The 17517-nt window shown below is 38.5% G+C and overlaps 1 long non-coding RNA gene across 2 annotated transcripts in view; it reads left to right on the top strand.

The window, feature by feature from the left end:
* LOC127493604 (uncharacterized) overlaps positions 1 to 17517 on the top strand; it is a 248366-nt gene that overhangs the window by 139590 nt on the left and 91259 nt on the right. Inside the window, exon 4 of one of the 2 annotated variants that reach the window (XR_011390663.2) lies at positions 1610 to 2012. The exons of the other annotated variant lie outside the window; for it this stretch is intronic. This is a non-coding gene — a long non-coding RNA (uncharacterized LOC127493604). Of the gene's footprint in view, positions 1 to 1609; positions 2013 to 17517 lie in introns of those variants that run through there. 2 annotated transcript variants of the gene reach the window in all.

The following is a 17517-nucleotide window of genomic DNA, read 5'->3' as shown; positions in this document are numbered from 1 at the left end:
CAGAAATTATGCAGTCAACCAGCAGAAATAAAGAGGAAATGTGTGGATAGCTGATTTTTTAAATTTTAAACATTTACTTGAGAGGGGGAGAGGCAAAGGAGAGAGAGAGAGAAAAAGAGAGAGAGAGAAACTGCCATTTGCCACTTTATTCCCCATATGCCCACAATGGCTGAGGCTTGACAGGGGCCAAAGCCAGGAGCCAGGAATACATTCCGGGTCTCCTATGAGGGTGAGAGGAACCCAATTACTACAGCAGTCACTGCTACCTCTAGGAGCCATACTGGGAACTGAACTCAGAAACTCTAATGTAGAACACGGTACCTTAACTGCTGGGATAAATACATACTCCATGGTCGGTTTATTCACTATAGCATGGAAGAAAACCAAGATGTATAATCATGGCAAGTTTGAAAGTCATCTTTATAATTTTGTAGTTTCAAGGGCTTCAGATATTCTGTGATAGCCATATTCAAGATTCACCTATTCGTTATGAATGGGATGATCCTGTACAGAATTTTATTTGTATGTGGGGGTGGAGGGAGTGAGAGGGCTGAAGAGGAAGACAAGCTCTAGATTTTGGAAACATTTTGTGCCATAAAAATTTGCAGACATCATGCTAAGATGTAATATTTTGTTTTCTTGCTAGGTGATTAGGTTTCATTCAACAGTGAAGCTTTATTAGAAATGTACTATCACAGATAATTTCCAGGAGGGCATTCTAAATGGATTATTATATGGAAAGGGGATTTCAAATACTCAGCTCTGTACTTAAAACTACTGGATAAAATAGCAAGAATGTAGTCAGTCTAATGGGACCACTTAAAATCCTGTGTTGCAAAGTGTTGCTTAAGACAACTTTTAGTTCTGTGATAATTCTGGGTGCACCCACTCAATTTGCTAGTTACAGTCAGGTTGCAGGGAGGGTACTTGACACTTGAGTGGTAATAAGGTTTAGTGTAAATTTTATTTAACCTTCTACCAGGTAGACCAATTAAAATGTTACATCTGAAAAAGCACATATTCCAATTTCTGCCTAGGGATGTAATTCAGCAACTTAAGTTTAGACATGCTTTTGCTTTATAGCCTCCAATTAATGGCATCTCCTTATTTATTCTCTTGGGATGGTTAGTTTTTCTCTTCAAGGCCCATTGACAGTATACTCCCAACTCTGGACTTGATCCTCAAAAATAGTCAGTAGTCACTGAATCAAACATTAAAGACAGGCTTTGCCTATGTCCAAGCTTCAGCTAGCCATTTTTTTTTTTCAATTGTAGCAAAAAAAAAAAAAAAATGCAAGACAGATTGAATCACTTTTTTAAAGGATGATTTTTCTTTCTGGATAAAAACCCACACATCAAACGGCCTATCTAGAGAAAAATATTATGGCTATTTATACTTTTTCTTAGTAACTATAGCTTCCTTAGAATTTCAGAGTAGGATAAAAGGAAAAAATGAACCAATATAACTCACAGAATCCCAGAGAACTTTATTATCTTCATGGAACGCTAGTATTGTAAAAACAGACAATGTGGCAAATCTATTGCAAATTTTCTTCCATAACATGTTTCAAGGATTTATTTAAGCAGATAGCTTTCTGCCAATCTTCTAGGAGTCAGCAGATGATGGCCCAACTACTTGAGATTCTACCAGCCACATGGGAAACTCAAGTGGACTTCCTGGAACCTAGCTTTCTCCTTGTCCAGCCCTGCCTGTTGTGAGTCTTTGGGGAGTACACCAGAAAATTGAAGATATCTTCTCTCTCTCTCTCTCTCTTTCTCCCTTTTGTGTGTCATTCTGCCTTTCAAATTTCAAGTCAATCAATCAGTCTTGGAAGAAAGAAAGAGAAAGGACTTGTTGCTGAACTACTGAGAGTGCTGCCAAAGGCAGACTTCAGTGATTAGCCTTTGCAGGTGCTTCAGCTATAGAGTTCCTTTCCAAGGTTATGCCTTTTCCAAGACAGCTAATATCCAGACTGAAAGAGGTTTATTAAAGATTGCTATTTCCACCCAGCATGTGACAGATCCCAGAGTCCTTTGTGAGGTTGGCTGTAACTGTCATCAGTCCCACAACTTCTTTTCTTCTACATTCGGAGGATAAGGATCCCATGACATACTCTAGTAATTTTCCTGCATGTTAGGGCCCATTGCAGAACCTGCTTCCTGAAGAACTGAACCTATACATATGATCCAATTTCAAATGTCTCATTATTTAAAATTAGTATAAAAATAATGATCAAAAGCATAAAAGAGACTATGTTTTTATACCCATTTATCTTCACTGACAGTCTGATTTTGCAGTCTGATTTATTTCATCCCTCATTGTTTCCAAAAATGTATATTTTTAGTATATAAATGTGTATATACAATTTTTATAAAAATTACAACTTATATCTCCATGTGGAATCAAAAACAGAGTAGAAGGGTTACCAGGGGCCAGGGAGGTGGTATATTGGGGTAATGTTGATCAAAGAATACAAATTTGTAGTTATAAGATGAATCAGTCTTGGAGAACTAATGTACAACATGGTGTCGGCTATTAATAGATCGTGCAGTATTTGTGCTTTTGTGTCTGGCTTATTTCTCTTATCTTAATGTTTTCTAGATTCATTGATGATGTCACAAGCAACAGATTTTCCATGTGTTTCAAGGTAGAATAGCATTCCATTGAGTATATGTTCTTTATCCATCGACAGACACTTAGATTATATTCATATCTTGGCTACTGCAAATAATGCTGTGAAGAAGATGCAAGTGTGGTGATCTTTTTTACATAATGATTTTACTTGTTTTTCTTTAGTTATATACCCAAAAGTGAGATTGTTAGATCATATAGTATTTCTACTTTTAATTTTTTGAGGAACTTTCTTACTGAAATTGTATACTGATTTTAGTTGCATCTTTCTTTAATATTTAGTATATTTTATTTTTATCTTCTCATTTTTTATTATTCTTTTTTTGGGGGGGGTTGTGACATGGCATTACTAGTTTTGTAGTATCCAGGTCAGTTGTTCTGTAGAATGACCTTCAATTTAGATTTTTTTTTCTGATACTTAATTCATAAATAGTCAACATATAAATGAGAGCATCCTTTAGGGTGTATTATATCAGGGGCCACATGTTCTGTTAGCTTATCATGGTTTTTTTAATTAATTTATTTATTAATTAATTTTTTTTGACAGGCAGAGTTAGACAGTGAGAGAGAGAGAGACAGAGAGAAAGGTCTTCCTTTTTCCATTGGTTCACCCTCCAAGTGGGCAGGAGCCAGGTGCTTCTTCCTGGTCTCCCATGCGGGTGCAGGGCCCAAGGACCTGGGCCATCCTCCACTGCACTCCCAGGCCACAGCAGAGAGCTGGACTGGAAGAGGAGCAACCAGGACAGAATCCAGTGCCCCAACCAGGACTAGAACCTGGGGTGCCGGCGCTGCAGGCGGAGGATTAGCCTAGTGAGCTATGGCGCCGGCGAGCTTACCATGTTTATGATGTTAGTGGCTATTTGATTTCTCCATTGTAAAGGCTCTTTTTCAGTAAAAAATTTTGATGAACATGTATATAGTTTAAAACTCTTTCACATCTAAAGAATTTTTAAAAAATTGATTTATTTATTTGAAAGGAATTACAGAGAGAATTACAGAAAGACAGACAGAAACAGAGAGAGAGAGAGAGAGAGAGAGAGAATGCTTCCATCCACTGGTTCACTCCCAAGATGGCTACAACAGCTGGGGTTGGGCCAGGATGAAGCCAAGTACCAAAAATTCCATCTAGGTCTCCTACATGTGTGGCATGGGCCAAAATAATTGAGCCATCTTCCTCTGCTTTCTCAGGCATATCAGCAGGGAGCTGGATGGGAAGTGGAGCAGCCAGGACTCGAATTGGTGCCTGTATGTTATGCCAGTATTACAGAAGTTGGCTTAACCCCCATTGCCACTATGCCAGCCTCTAAATAATGTTTTTTAATCTTTTACTGTTTTTTTTAAGTTTTTTTTTTTTTTTTGACAGGCAGAGTGGACAGTGAGTGAGAGAGACAGAGAGAAAGGTCTTCCTTTACTGCTGGTTCACCCTCCAATGGCCGCTGTGGCTGGCGCACTGCAGCCGGTACACCGCGCTGATCCGAAGCCAGCAGCCAGAATCTTTTACTTTTCAATTTATATCTCCAAACTGTAGTAACTCAAATCCCTTGACAAGAGATATAGTGAAAGTTAACTTTCAAATAAGTCATTCATTTTCAGTTTGGAAGTGCTTGTCCTTAATTGTACCATCTAGTAATCTTATCTGGTATTGTGGCCTTTTGTCATTTATGTCATGCATTATCTACCCAAAAATCCTGGGAAATTTCTCTCATGAGTCTGGGAAGGGAGGGAGGGAGGAAGGGAGGGAGCGGCGCCATGGTTCAATTGGTTAATCCTCTGCCTGTGGCGCCAGCATCCCATATGGGCACAGGGTTCTAGTCCCGGTTGCTCCTCTTCCAATCCAGCTCTCTGCTGTGTCCCAGGAGGGCAGTGGAGGATGACCCAGGTGCTTGGGCCCCTGCATGGGAGACCAGGAAGAAGCACCTGGCTCCTGGCTTCGGATCGATGCAGCACCGGCGGTATTAGCCATTTGGGGAGTGAACCAATGGAAGGAAGACCTTTTCTCTCTGTTTCTCTCTCTCACTGTCTATAACTCTACCTGTCAAAAATAAAAAATTAAAAATTAAAAAAAAATTAAAAAAGAAAGAGAGGTCTTCCATCCGCTGGTTCACTCCCAAATGGCTACAATGGCCAGAACTAGGCTGATCTGAAGCCAGGAACCAGGAGCTTCTTCCAGGTCTCCCACGTGGGTGCAGGGGCCCAAGGACTTGGGCCATCTCCTACTACTTTCCCAGGCCATAGCAGAGAGCTGGTTTGGAAGAGGAGCAGCCGGGACTCAAAGCAGCATCCATATGGGATGCCATCTCTACAGGTGGAGGATTAACCGATTGCACCACAGTGCAGGCCCCTCCTAAATTTTGTCATCTAAGATATTTCTTGTATCTGTATTTACCTCCCCCAATTTCCAGGAAAAATAAAGTAGATCAGATGAACATCAAATTAAGTATTTCAGATGGGAAAGAGTATAAGTAAACTTCTGAGATAAGAAGCAATGTAACACAGATTATCCTAAGATGGCCCTCTCCAAAGTTAGAAAAGTGAAGAATGTTATATCATACTGAAACTGCAAATGAGAAAAAAAGAGGGAGGACACAAATGAAAACAAATTGACATCAAGTTTCTGTGAATGATTCATTTCAATTGCAGTGAAATATATCTCATTTAATATTTGAATCAGGATGGGTTTGAAATTTTGATTCTTTTATCACTGATTCTGGACAAATTATGTAAGTCTCATTTTTCTCATATATTAAGTGAAAATAATAACAGATATCACATAATTGTATAAGGATTAGTAACTTTGGATGCTCAATTTCTAAATTCTAATAGATATTAAACAAATGGTATCTATTGCTATAGATATTATTGAATCTTTTTATGTTCAGTACAGACAATATCCACATCACACATAATCTGTTTAAATTCTTGTGAAAATTTTACAAATTAGAAGTGTAGGGTCGGCAAGATCAACAAGATTAGCAACTTGCCAAGTCACATGTTGACAAAACATCAAAGTTGAAATCCCAACCCAAGGCTTTTGATTTGTAACTAGTATTCTTCTTATTAATCTGTGTTTAATTGAGAGTGAAGCAATAGTACCATACCTGCTTGCAAGAAAACATTTAGCTTTAATGTTTCTAGTAGATGCTCAAATAGTGGTTGCATAGTTTGTGCAATGCTAATAATAATTAAAAGAAAAATGTCAACCCCAAATCAAAGAAAATGAACCTTTTAACATAATTGGAACAATGTTTCTTTTTCTTTTAACTTTTATTTAATAAATATAAATTTCCAAAGTACAGCTTTTGGATTACTGCGGCTTTTTCCCTCCCATAACTTCCCTCCCACCCGCAACCCTCCCATCTCCCGCTCCCTCTCCCATTCCATTCACATCAAGATTCATTTTCAATTATCTTTATATACAGAAGATCAATTTAGTATATATTAAGTAAAGATTTCAACAGTTTGCACCCACACAGAAACACAAAGTGTAAAGTACTGTTTGAGTACTAGTCATAACATTAATCCACATTGTACAACATGTTAAGGACAGAGATCCTACATGGGGAGTAAGTGCACAGTGACTCCTGTTGTTGACTTAACAATTGACACTCTTGGTTATGGTGTCCGTAATCACCCTAGGCTCTTGTCATGAGTTGCCAAGGCTATGGAAGCCTTTTGAGTTCGCTGACTTCGATCTTATTTAGACAAGGTCATAGTCAAAGTGGAAGTTCTCTCCTCCCTTCAGAGAAAGGTACCTCTTTCTTTGATGACTCATTCTTTCTGCTGGAATCTCTCTTCCAGACATCTTTCATTTAGGTCTTTTTTTTTTTTTTCCAGAGTGTCTTGGCTTTCCATGCCTAAAATACTCTCATGGGCTCTTCAGCCATATCAGAATGCCTTAAGGGCTGATTCTGAGGCCAGAGTGCTGTTTAGGACATCTCCCATTCTATGAGTCTGCTGTGTATCCTGCTTTCCATGTTGGATCTGGAACAATGTTTCTTAGAAATAAAATAATTATCTCAATATTCCCTTATTAAGACATTGTCCCAAAACGTGTGTCTGAAGATTAAGCAATTGATATTTTGTCTTTTTTAAGAAACATGATTATTAGATGTTCAAACACTATTTATCAGGACTTCATGTTGTTGTAGTATAAAATCTTCCTTTTCATTGGCTCTAGAAGTCCTTGTTTATGCCTATGTTATTAATTCATTATGTGAATGATCAATTATACATCTATATTAATATGTGAATTATGTGCTGGCCTGTGCCTAAATAAAATGGCTTGTGTGTATATAATTTTTTAATCTGTTGAAAGGTAAATAAATACATATATAAATAAAACAAACATTGTGTTTCAACTATATGCTTTATATGGCAGAAAAACAGTTATTGTCCTCAAAAAGATTACAGATTGTTGGCAGGAAAGAAAAAAAAAGGTACAATATACTAGGCTATTTTAATTAAAGAAGTTAAATGGAAGCTGGTTTGTGATATAGGCCACAAAAATAGCAAACTTATCTTTTCAGAACTTCAGAGAATGAACAATGGCCTTATTTCTTTTTGTCCAAAAAAGCTTAGAAAAGTAAGTGAGGATTATGCACCCCGAGAAAAATTTCTAGCTCTTTGGATCAACCCCGGTGTTCAGCAGTTGTCCTTTGGGCACTTGCCTGCTGGCAGCCACATCTCTGATCCTTGGAGTTGACTTCCTATAGTCAGCACAAAGGACATCTAGTCCATTCCAAAACCACCTTGTCCTTAGTCCGAAGATTTTTTTCTGTGATAGGGCTTTTGAAAGAGTTTTTGTTGAATTACATGCCATGGACATAATAGTGTGTACTAACTTTTTTTCTTCTTTTGTGCTATTCTTCATCTCTGTTGAGTTTCTCATAGATAGGATAAATGTGGAAGTGGGATAAAAATGCTCATTACAAATCAGGCTGATGTTCAGAAGCTATCAAGATGTGTTCTGATACCTTGGCAAAAGCATTCCCTACTATATGACATTTTGTCTCTAATCATTTGCTTCCTTAACCCAGTAGAATCGCAGTTTTACTAGATGCCAGCTCTGTTCCCTTCTCTGACAGGGAAACTGAGAGACAAAATGTCTGTTTAGTGTGTTCAGCATCACATTGACAATAAAATTGGAATTCAGAGTAAAATCCAACAATTTGGGATCCAAAAATCTTTGCTCTTTTTACTCCAACATATCAGTTTTATATTGCACCATCCCACATAGCATCAGTGCCTTCTTATCTGCTCTCCTTTCTTCTATTCTCCTCTCCTCTTCTTCATGTACCTTGTTTTTCATCTCCACTATTTTCTATACTTTTTAGTCAATCTTTTCTTTCTTTCCTTTTTTCTTCTTCTACTTGGAAGTTTTAACCAGACAGCCACTGGCTACCTGAAAGAAGACTACCCTAATCAAACTGCTCTCACCTTCATGTTTGGATCAACAGGACTACCAATTTCAAAGAAGTGTATAGGAGGGCTTATTTTCATTGTAAAACTGTCAACCAGGATATGTAGACTGTCTGAACATTTGGGCTGAACTTCAATCACTTCTTTTACTCAGCATTTGATCTTCCTTAAACCTGCCATTCAAGCTTATGAGGGGCAAGGATCTAGCTGCCAAGGCCCAAGCAATCCCTTAAAGAGAGAAATAATATGGGCTTTCATATATATCGACGGCTCTTGGAGATAATACTCAGTTTCCAATGTTGTTTTCTGCCTGCTCCTGCCCATTTCTGAGTGAGTCGTATCAAAATGAGGCCAAGTAGGAACTCTGCATATGAGTTTTAATATGTATCTTGCATATGACACAGTGATACAAGAATAACTTTCTTGCTGGTGCCCTTATGATTATAGCCTAAGAAACTTCATCTGGGAAAGGATTAATATCCAAAATATATAAGGAACTCAGAAAACTCAGCTACAAAGTAGCAATACCTCTAATTATAAAATGGGCAAAAGTTCTGAGAAGATATTTTACAGAAGAATAAATGTAAATGTTCAATAAATATATGAAAATATGATCAATATCTCTAGTCATTAGTGAAGTCCAAATCAAAACCACAGTGAGGTATCATCTCATTCCAGTTAGGATAGCTGTTATCAAAAAGTCAAAAAATGGGGCCAGCATTGGGTTATAGCAGGTAAAGCCACCGCCTGTGGTACCAGCATCCAATCTGGGCACTGGTTCAAAACCAGTTCAAGACTGGGCTGCCCTGTTTCCAAACCAGCTCCCTGCTAATGTGCCCAGGAAAGAGCAGCAGATGGCTCAAGCCCTTGGGCCCCTGCACCTACGTGGGAGATCCAGAGGAAGCTCTTGGCTCCTGGCTTTGGCCTGGCTCAGCCCCAGCCATTGTGGCCATTTGGGGAGTGAACAAGCAGAAGGAAGATTTCTCTCTAGCTCTCTCTCTGTGTAATTCTGAGTTTCAAATAAACAAATAAATAAGAAAATAACAAGTGCTGGCAAGAATATACAGAACAGGGAAAACATATTGTTGGTTGGAATGTAAATTAGTGCAGCCATTATGGAGGTTCCTCAAAAAAAAAAAAACTATATCTACCATATGACCCAGCTATCCCTCTTCTGGAAAAATATCCTAAAGAAATAAAATCAGCATATGGAAAAGATATCTGTACTCAAATGTTTATTGAAGCAGTATTCACAATAGCCAAAATAAAGAATCAACCTAGAGGTCCATCAGTGAAAGAATAAGGAAAATGTGGAATAAACATATAATGGAATATTATTCTGCCATAAAAAGGATGCAACCAGTGATTGGAATTGGAGATTATTATGTTATGTGAAATAAGCAGGCACAGAAAGGCAGATACCGTATGTTTCTCTCTCATATGTAGAAGTTAAAAAATAATTATGATACCTAAATCTGAATTATAATAGTAATCACTAGTAGCTAGAAAGAATGGGGGGAGGAGGAGATAGAGGTTGGATAATGAGTGCTAAACTAGAGTTGGATGAATACAACAGGTCTGTTGCTTTGCAGCACAGTTGGGTGACTATGGCTCACAATGTCGAGTAATATACTGTTTAAAGACCTGGAAGAGAGAAGCTGTTAGGCTTCAAACAAAAAGAAAACATATGAAAATGAAATGGAAAGGCTTGTACCTGGTATATTAGGTTGAAGCTATGTACATGTGTTGAAAAATTTTGTTATACCTCTTAAAATGTGCAAGTATCATCTACAAATATAAAATTCTAAAATAAATTATGTATAAAGAATATCTAGAAAGTAGGAGATTGAACAGAAAATCGTAGGTACAATAGTTCCATTCTATTTTCTATTCATTTGATAAAACATCTTTTTCCACCACCTATTTTTTGTCTGTCTTTTTAAAATAAAGCACTTGTTAAGATTTGTATTTGAAACTATTTCTGGAAATAAATGGAGCATGCAATTTCTTGGGTAACATGCAGAACATTTAGTCTCCATCTCTCTGGAGTTCCAGAATCATCCCTTTTGGAAATTACAACTCATCTACCCATCTGTGCATTTGGTCCCCAGAGACCAAAACAGAGCCAAAAAGATAGGAATCTTTAGGAGTTTTTATGTTTTTGAACATTAAAATACTGGATCTGAAGTCAGAAGATTGAAGGTCTACCTTAAGTATTCTTTGACTTTGGAAATAAATACTTGATTTCTCTGCAAGATCTTTGGCTGAAAATTAAGATAATGGGATGGGATCAAATGCTAAAGAATAATTTTAGGAATAGTTTGTGTTTTCAGCTCCATGAGATGCTAAAGGGTATGTGGTAGGCCACTTTAGTAGATGGTAATCACTTTCCAGTTTATCTTTCATCAAATTTACCAATAACATCATAATAGAACAGATGTCTTTGGGTATTAATGAATGTTAGATATGAATTGCCACAATAATATGTGTTACTGTTTCCATCCTGGTTCATTAACTGTCATTGAAAGTACCACATGACTTGTGTTTTGCATGTGCTATGATGTAGTCATCCAGTAGCTTTATTCCTTTCCCCACCAAAGGATCCCCAAGACTACCATTTGAATCAGTGAAGGTGTGAAATTCATTTCCAGATATCTCTCTTTAGGAGATAACAAGGTCATTGGCTCTCATCAAGAACATAGATGAGGAAAACAATATATTGGAATAGAGCAAGCAAGAAAGAAGCTAATTCCCACTGCTCCCTGAAGTTTAAATAGTTCCCCTGTGGTTTCAAGTTCAGTTCTGTTCTGCTTTTAATTTAAAACCATTCTCTACCAGGAAACTGATTTTTGCTAGTCTCTTGGGTGATTTTCTAAGACAGATTTCACTGTATTCTACCCTTGTGTATGCACTTAGCTCCCATTAGCAGTAATGGGTGTTATGCATGTATAGCTCCCATTAACAATAATGGAAATTATGCATGTGTATCCAGAGGAAAGTGTGTTCCCCAGTGCTGGGATTTTTTTTCAGGAGGAAAAATACTCCTTTTGTAGCATTTCGCTTTTGTTTTAGGCTGTTTATTGTGGTGACAATTTGTGCTGCAGAGAATGAACATGATGTGAAAGACTGCCAGCCTCCCCATGTGCGGTAGTTTTAAAAATCTTGGCTTATGATTTTTTGCATGACTAGAACAACAGTCAGGGAAAACTTGTTAAAGAAGTAAAATAGATTCAGATCATTTAATAAAGGGTCAGGAGGGGGCTGAGTAAGTCCCTTAAAAGTAGGAATTCTGGTAGGTAATGTCACCTGTTTCAGAAGAATAAACATAAAGTAGATTTGAACAGATGGAGAAAATCTTAAAAAATAACGAAGTGCTATTTATGCATACCATAATAACATTCCTCCAGATGAATGTGTTTTAACCCAAAGAAACAATTTCTATCCTAATGCACTGATACAAAAAGATGGGCCACAGGTGATATTACAAGAGCCTATGAATCATAGGCATATTAATTTTAGAACAAATCATGCAAAAAAGGAATCTTTTACTTTAATGTGAAAATAAGGGCATGATTCATCTTCATTTTGATGAGTGGCAGAATGTACTTAACACTTAAAATGTTTTTGGGTTGTCAAAGTGAAGGTCTAAGGATTCATCTCTTCTGAGAATGCCTTTTGGGGAATGCTCAATATTATTTTTTCTCTAAAAAATGTAACTGATCTGGGTAAAGTCTCAGATATTTCCAGCACTGCTTGGGGATAGACAAACACATATTCTTTGTAAAGCTTGGGCTTGTGTTATGGGAGGGAAACACATGAAAAGGCTTGGAGTGTTTAAGGGCAGAAGATTCAGGGAGTGATCCACCTGCATTCAAATGTTGACCTTATAACTTGGGAATTTATTTTACTTCTCTGAGATCCAGCTATCTCATTTGTAAAATGAGGATCATAATTCTCATCTTCTAGTTGTTGTGAGGGTTAAATGAGGTCTAAAATTACGTTAGCAGGACTATTATTAACAACTATTAATATATGTAGGGAAATAAAATTTGACAATACTAGAAATCAAACCATGTGTCTGGAAGATCATGTTGACCAGCATCTAATTAGCCCCAACCGGTTGTGTATTTTAAATACAATCTTTAATTTTTCATCATTTAGCTATAAACATGCCCATCACAGCCTGAAATTCTATGCTACTTGGAAGGATAAACACAATATTATCAGGAAAAAAAATTCCTGTTTTTTTCTTCCACTGCTTTAATGAAGTTTAAATTATTAAAAACTTGAACTTAAAAAAATACAGCTACATAAGAACATAAATCTTTTTTGAATATGTTGATAACTCATATCTTCTTTCCTTTGTTACCTTAACATTGCATTATTGAATTACAAGAAATTTGCAAACAATGAAATTCTTTGCAAAACTTACACAGCTTCCCTCATTATCTTCAGGGAATTGGTTTAGGACCCACCATGATACCAAAATCTGCAATTCTCATTTTCCTTGTGTAAAATGGTGCAATATTTGCATAAAACCTACACACATTTTCCTATGTGCTTTAAATGATGCATAGATTGATTATAATACCTACTATAATGCAATGCTACATAAGTAGCTGTTATGCTTCTTGCTATACTATTGTACAACTATTATATACTATAAATACTGTACAAATATTGTTATTATATAACTGTACTATTGTTTAGGGAATAATGATAAGAAAAATGGCAGAGATCTGTTCATATTCAGGACACAATTTAATTTTCAGAATATATTCCACTTGAAGTTGGTTGAATCCATTGAAGCAGAACATGTGGATATGGAGGGCTGACTGTACATATATTCTGCTATTGTATGAAAGATAATCAGATAGACTGTAAAAGTGTAGATCTTACCCATTCACTTTGTAGATGAACTAGTTGGTCACCATGTAACAGTAGACAAGAAAGAGACTATTTGTGTAGTTGCAGGCATGATGCTTAATCTCCTTAAGCCTTCACTTTTTAATTTGTAAAATGAAAATAGTGGTATTTGCTTCATCAGAATGTTTTAAGCATAAGTTATATAACACATAAAACACGAGGTGATAACAAGTGGTGTTTCTCTGAAGAAGCTCTTGAGAATGGAAAGAGCAGCTTTCAAAAGTTACTGCTATTGTAGGGTGGGGGCAACCAGCACCGCACGAGATTTTTTAGCTCCCTGAAGAAGCATTGGGGGAAACGGTAAAGAACGGTGAGAACAGCTCTAGAAGCTGTTAAAATATTTGTACGTGTTTCTGAATATGTAGGTTTTCCTGGGGCCAGGAAAGCTGGCTGCAGTAAGACGTGCTTTGGTGTTTGTTAGAGTAGATTTCCCTGATGGAGAAAGGGGAAAGCCTGCCTCCAACAGGTGTCCTTTGCTTTGTTCTAGAAGGGATCGTGAATTACAATGTTATCCTGACCAATGGCTGCTTTATACAGTTTCCTGTTTGGTCCCTGATTTTTAGAAAGATTAATTTTTCATCAGGAAAACTACATTTATTGAGTTATAACTGGGGTCTGCATTTTTATGACATGTATTCTGTCAGTCAGATTTTATGATTAAGACAGAGCTTCCACAGAGTTGATATAATCTTTCTTAAAATGTTTTAAAAAGAAGTCTCTAGAGGTTGCTTATAGTAAATATTCAGTTTATGCTTTTACTGGTTATTATTTATTTTAGAACTATTGAACATAATTTGTGATCTCTAGGGATCCATGAGGTCAGGATTGTTACTACTGCTTAAAGATCTTTGCACATAAAATCTGTGCAGACTGATTTCTTATGTTGAGACAGGACCTCTGAGAAACTGGCATTGCTTCCCCAATATTCTCCACCCTCTGGCATCACCACATTTTTCTTTTCTTTTTTTGACAGGCAGAGTTAGACAGTGAGAGAGAGAGAAACAGAGAAAAAGGTCTTCCTTCCGTTGGTTCACTCCCCAAATGGCTGCTATTGGCGCTGCGCCAATCTTGAAGCCAGCATCCGAGGTGCCAGCGCCACAGGCGGAGGATTAGCCAAGTGAGCTGCGCTGGCTCACATTTTTCTTTTATAATACTTATTATCATGTGCTTCTATTATTTTAGTTTATTATGTGTCTCCATATAGGCAGTGGTTTTATCTGTTGCTTTTTTTTTTTTTTTTGACAGATAAAGTTTAGACAGTGAGAGAGAGACAGAGACAAAGGTCTTCCTTCTGTTGGTTCACCACCCCCAAATGGCCACTATGGCTGGCACTGCGCCGATCCAAAGCCAGGAGCCAAGTGCTTCCTCCTGGTCTCCCATGTGGGTGCAAGGGCTCAAGCACTTGGGCCATCCTCCACTGCCTTCCCGGGCCACAGCAGAGAGCTGGACTGGAAGAGGAGCAACCAGGACTAGAACCCTGTGCCCATATGGGATGCCGTTGCCACAGGCGGAGGATTAACCCAGTGAGCTATGGCGCCGGCCCCTTATCAATTGTTCTTACTGCTATTTCGCTGTGAGATAGATCATTGCCTAGCATATAGTAAGTGCTCAACATCTGTGTGCTGACTGGAGTGGTTGATGAACAATTACCTCCTTTTAATAGCTACTGTCCCCTAGAAAGTTGCAATGGGAGGGAGTGGAACGAGAAGAGATTTGTGTGGGGTTCTAACTGCAAGACCAGTAGCATGGTACCAGGAACTCACCCAGTTTCAGTTTCTTGGATGGTAAAAGATATAGGGGTGAACCCAACCTTTCCCACGACTGATTTAGACAAGTCTTAAGTTTCTAATTTGTGCCAGAGATAGTAATGCTGCCATCACAGTGATGCAGTAAAGACCAAACATGATGACAGATGTCCTACCATTTTGTGGATTGCAAATCTTAGCTGCTCCTAGTAGATGGCATCACTAGAAAAAAAGGAGACATTTGGGACATTATCCAAAAGTTGAATTGTGCCTCTGAAAGTAGAGTGAGCTTGGGGAAGTCTCTGAACTTTTCTAGGCTTCAATTTCTTCACCTGGGAAAGGAGTCGGTGTCAATGATCCTGAACATTCCATGCAGCTATGAAAGTCTGTGTCTCTAAGGATGGCATTTTTATCTTCATGTTCTTTCCTGGAGTTAAGTATTATGTTGGTATTAAGTATTATGTTGGTGTTCCTCCCATTTCTATGAACATACCATAAAAGAGATTTAATGTAAGGTGTTTACCTTGTTTTCATATCACTATTAAGCACTGGCCTACTTAGAGTGACAAATTCAGTGTCTACCAGCACACAAGTTTTCAGTCTCTTTTACTACGACAGTCCAGAGTAGCTACAAGAAGCACCTTTTCCCACATATTTACTGTCGCTGACGTGAAGCCTAGCACATTTGACAGAGGCGACTTGCTGTGTTCGCAGGAAGGGTGCCGAGTTATACTGGAGTCCAGCTTTCCACATCCACATTATTCTGCCTTATATCTTCTACCTCCCACTAAATGTGAGAAAGAAAACTGCTTGCCTGGAGAGAACACTCTATTTACAGAGACTCTCTGAGGGGATTGTGACAGCCATGGGCTGGATTTACGGGTGAGCTGCTCTCACCAGGTTACATCTTACACTGTAGGCCAATAAAATTCACTGTTCCTGTTAGCTGTCTGGGCTCCCTACACAAAGTGGGACTGTGCCTTTCCCTAGGAGGCAAGGGCTGAGGGCCAGGATACTGCTGCTCTGCACTGAAGGGCTTGGGAACATGCAGAGGGATGCTGTTATTAGGAAAGAGCACTTCCTGCAGGGCAACTTTTGTTTTCGTTTTCTCTACATGAGGGGTATGGAACTGCCCTTGTATCTGTCCCAGTCCTGGCTGAGGTTGTAAAACAGCAATTGAGCATGAAGCTATCGAGTACAAAGGGTGAATGTAGGAATGAATGTCGGTAGGAAGCTACTAAGTTGTGACTGGCTGCACAGTCACATACCATACCTGAATTTTGTTGAGATAAGTGGGGTGGCAGAGACTGCAAAGATCAGCTGGAGTTCAAGTACCTTGTATTTCATTTCCATAAAATGTGTTGAGGCTTGCCATGATCTCATGTCAATTTATAGGTCTAATTCTTTTCCCTCTTTTCCTTGGAACATGTTCTTAAGTATAATCTGACAAATCTTCTAACCTTAAATAAATCCCATTCATCTCCACCTGTACTGCTTTGTTCATGATAAGTTTAGTCTAGAAATTCATTGAATTTGAGTACTTTTTAAAAAAAATTATTTATTTATTTGAAAGGCAGAGTTACAGAGAGAGAAAGAGAGAGAGAGAGAGAAAGATCTTTCATCCGCTGGTTCACTCTTCAGATGGCTACAATGGCTGGAGCTGTACCAATCTACAGCCAGGAGCCAAGAGCTTCTTCCAGGTCTCCCATGTGGGTGCAGGGGCCCAAGCACTTGAGCCACCTACTACTGCTTTCCTAGGCCATGGCAGAGAGGGGGATTGGAAGTGGAGCAGTCAGGACTCAAACCAGCACCCATATGAGATGCCGGCACTTCAGGCAAGGGCTTTAACCCACTGCACCACAATGCCAGCCCTGAATTTGAATACTTCTTTTAAGATATAGATCAAAATCTAACTGACTTAGGCGACCCTATAAGTCATATACATTTATCATTTATCGCAATTATAAATGTGTTTTATGCCCACTACTCAAATTTAATTACTTCATAGATTATGTAGTGCCTGATATCTGAGCAAAGATATATACTTTTTTTTTCCAACATCTCATGATCTTTAGTGAAATTGAAACCTATTAAATTCACATAAATTTCTTTTTGATTGAAATTTCCAGGCCGGCGCCGCGGCTCACTAGGCTAATCCTCCGCCTTGCGGCGCCGGCACACCAGGTTCTAGTCCCCGTCGGGGCACTGGATTTGGTCCCAGTTGCCCCTCTTCCAGGCCAGCTCTCTGCTGTGGCCCGGGAGTGCAGTGGAGGATGGCCCAAGTCCTTGGGCCCTGCACCCCATGGGAGGCCAGGATAACTACCTGGCTCCTGCCATCGGATCAGCGCAGTGCACCGGCCGCAGCGTGCTGGCCATGGCGGCCATTGGAGGGTGAACCTACAGCAAAAGGAAGACCTTTCTCTCTGTCTCTCTCTCACTGTCCACTCTGCCTGTCAAAAAAAAAAAAAAAAGAAAAAGAAAAAGAAAAAAAAGAAATTTCCTAACAATTTTAAGTAGTATTTTCTCCTTAATTAGAATGATAAAATCTTTGATCCATCAGAACTGTGTTTTTATTTATTTTTAAGTCTCTTCTTTTTAATCTGGCACACACAGATGCTCACCGAATGTTACCTTTATCAGCATCCTCTTCGCAGGCTTTGCTTCCAGTAGCAGATCATCATGTCAGCCTGGGATATGTCCATGCTTACCCCTCCCAAAACATGCATGCCCCACATTCTTCTCGAGGATCTCCAGGAAGAGGAGTAACTATAATTCATTTTGTTTGGGTAGTGGTCTT

The sequence above is a fragment of the Oryctolagus cuniculus genome, chromosome 7, assembly GCF_051225735.1.
Source record: "Oryctolagus cuniculus isolate XC-2025 breed Fujian yellow rabbit chromosome 7, ASM5122573v1, whole genome shotgun sequence".
NCBI classification, from domain to species: Eukaryota; Metazoa; Chordata; class Mammalia; order Lagomorpha; family Leporidae; genus Oryctolagus; species Oryctolagus cuniculus.
Note: the sequence above shows the minus strand (reverse complement) of the source record. Positions and strands in the feature narration are given on the sequence as shown.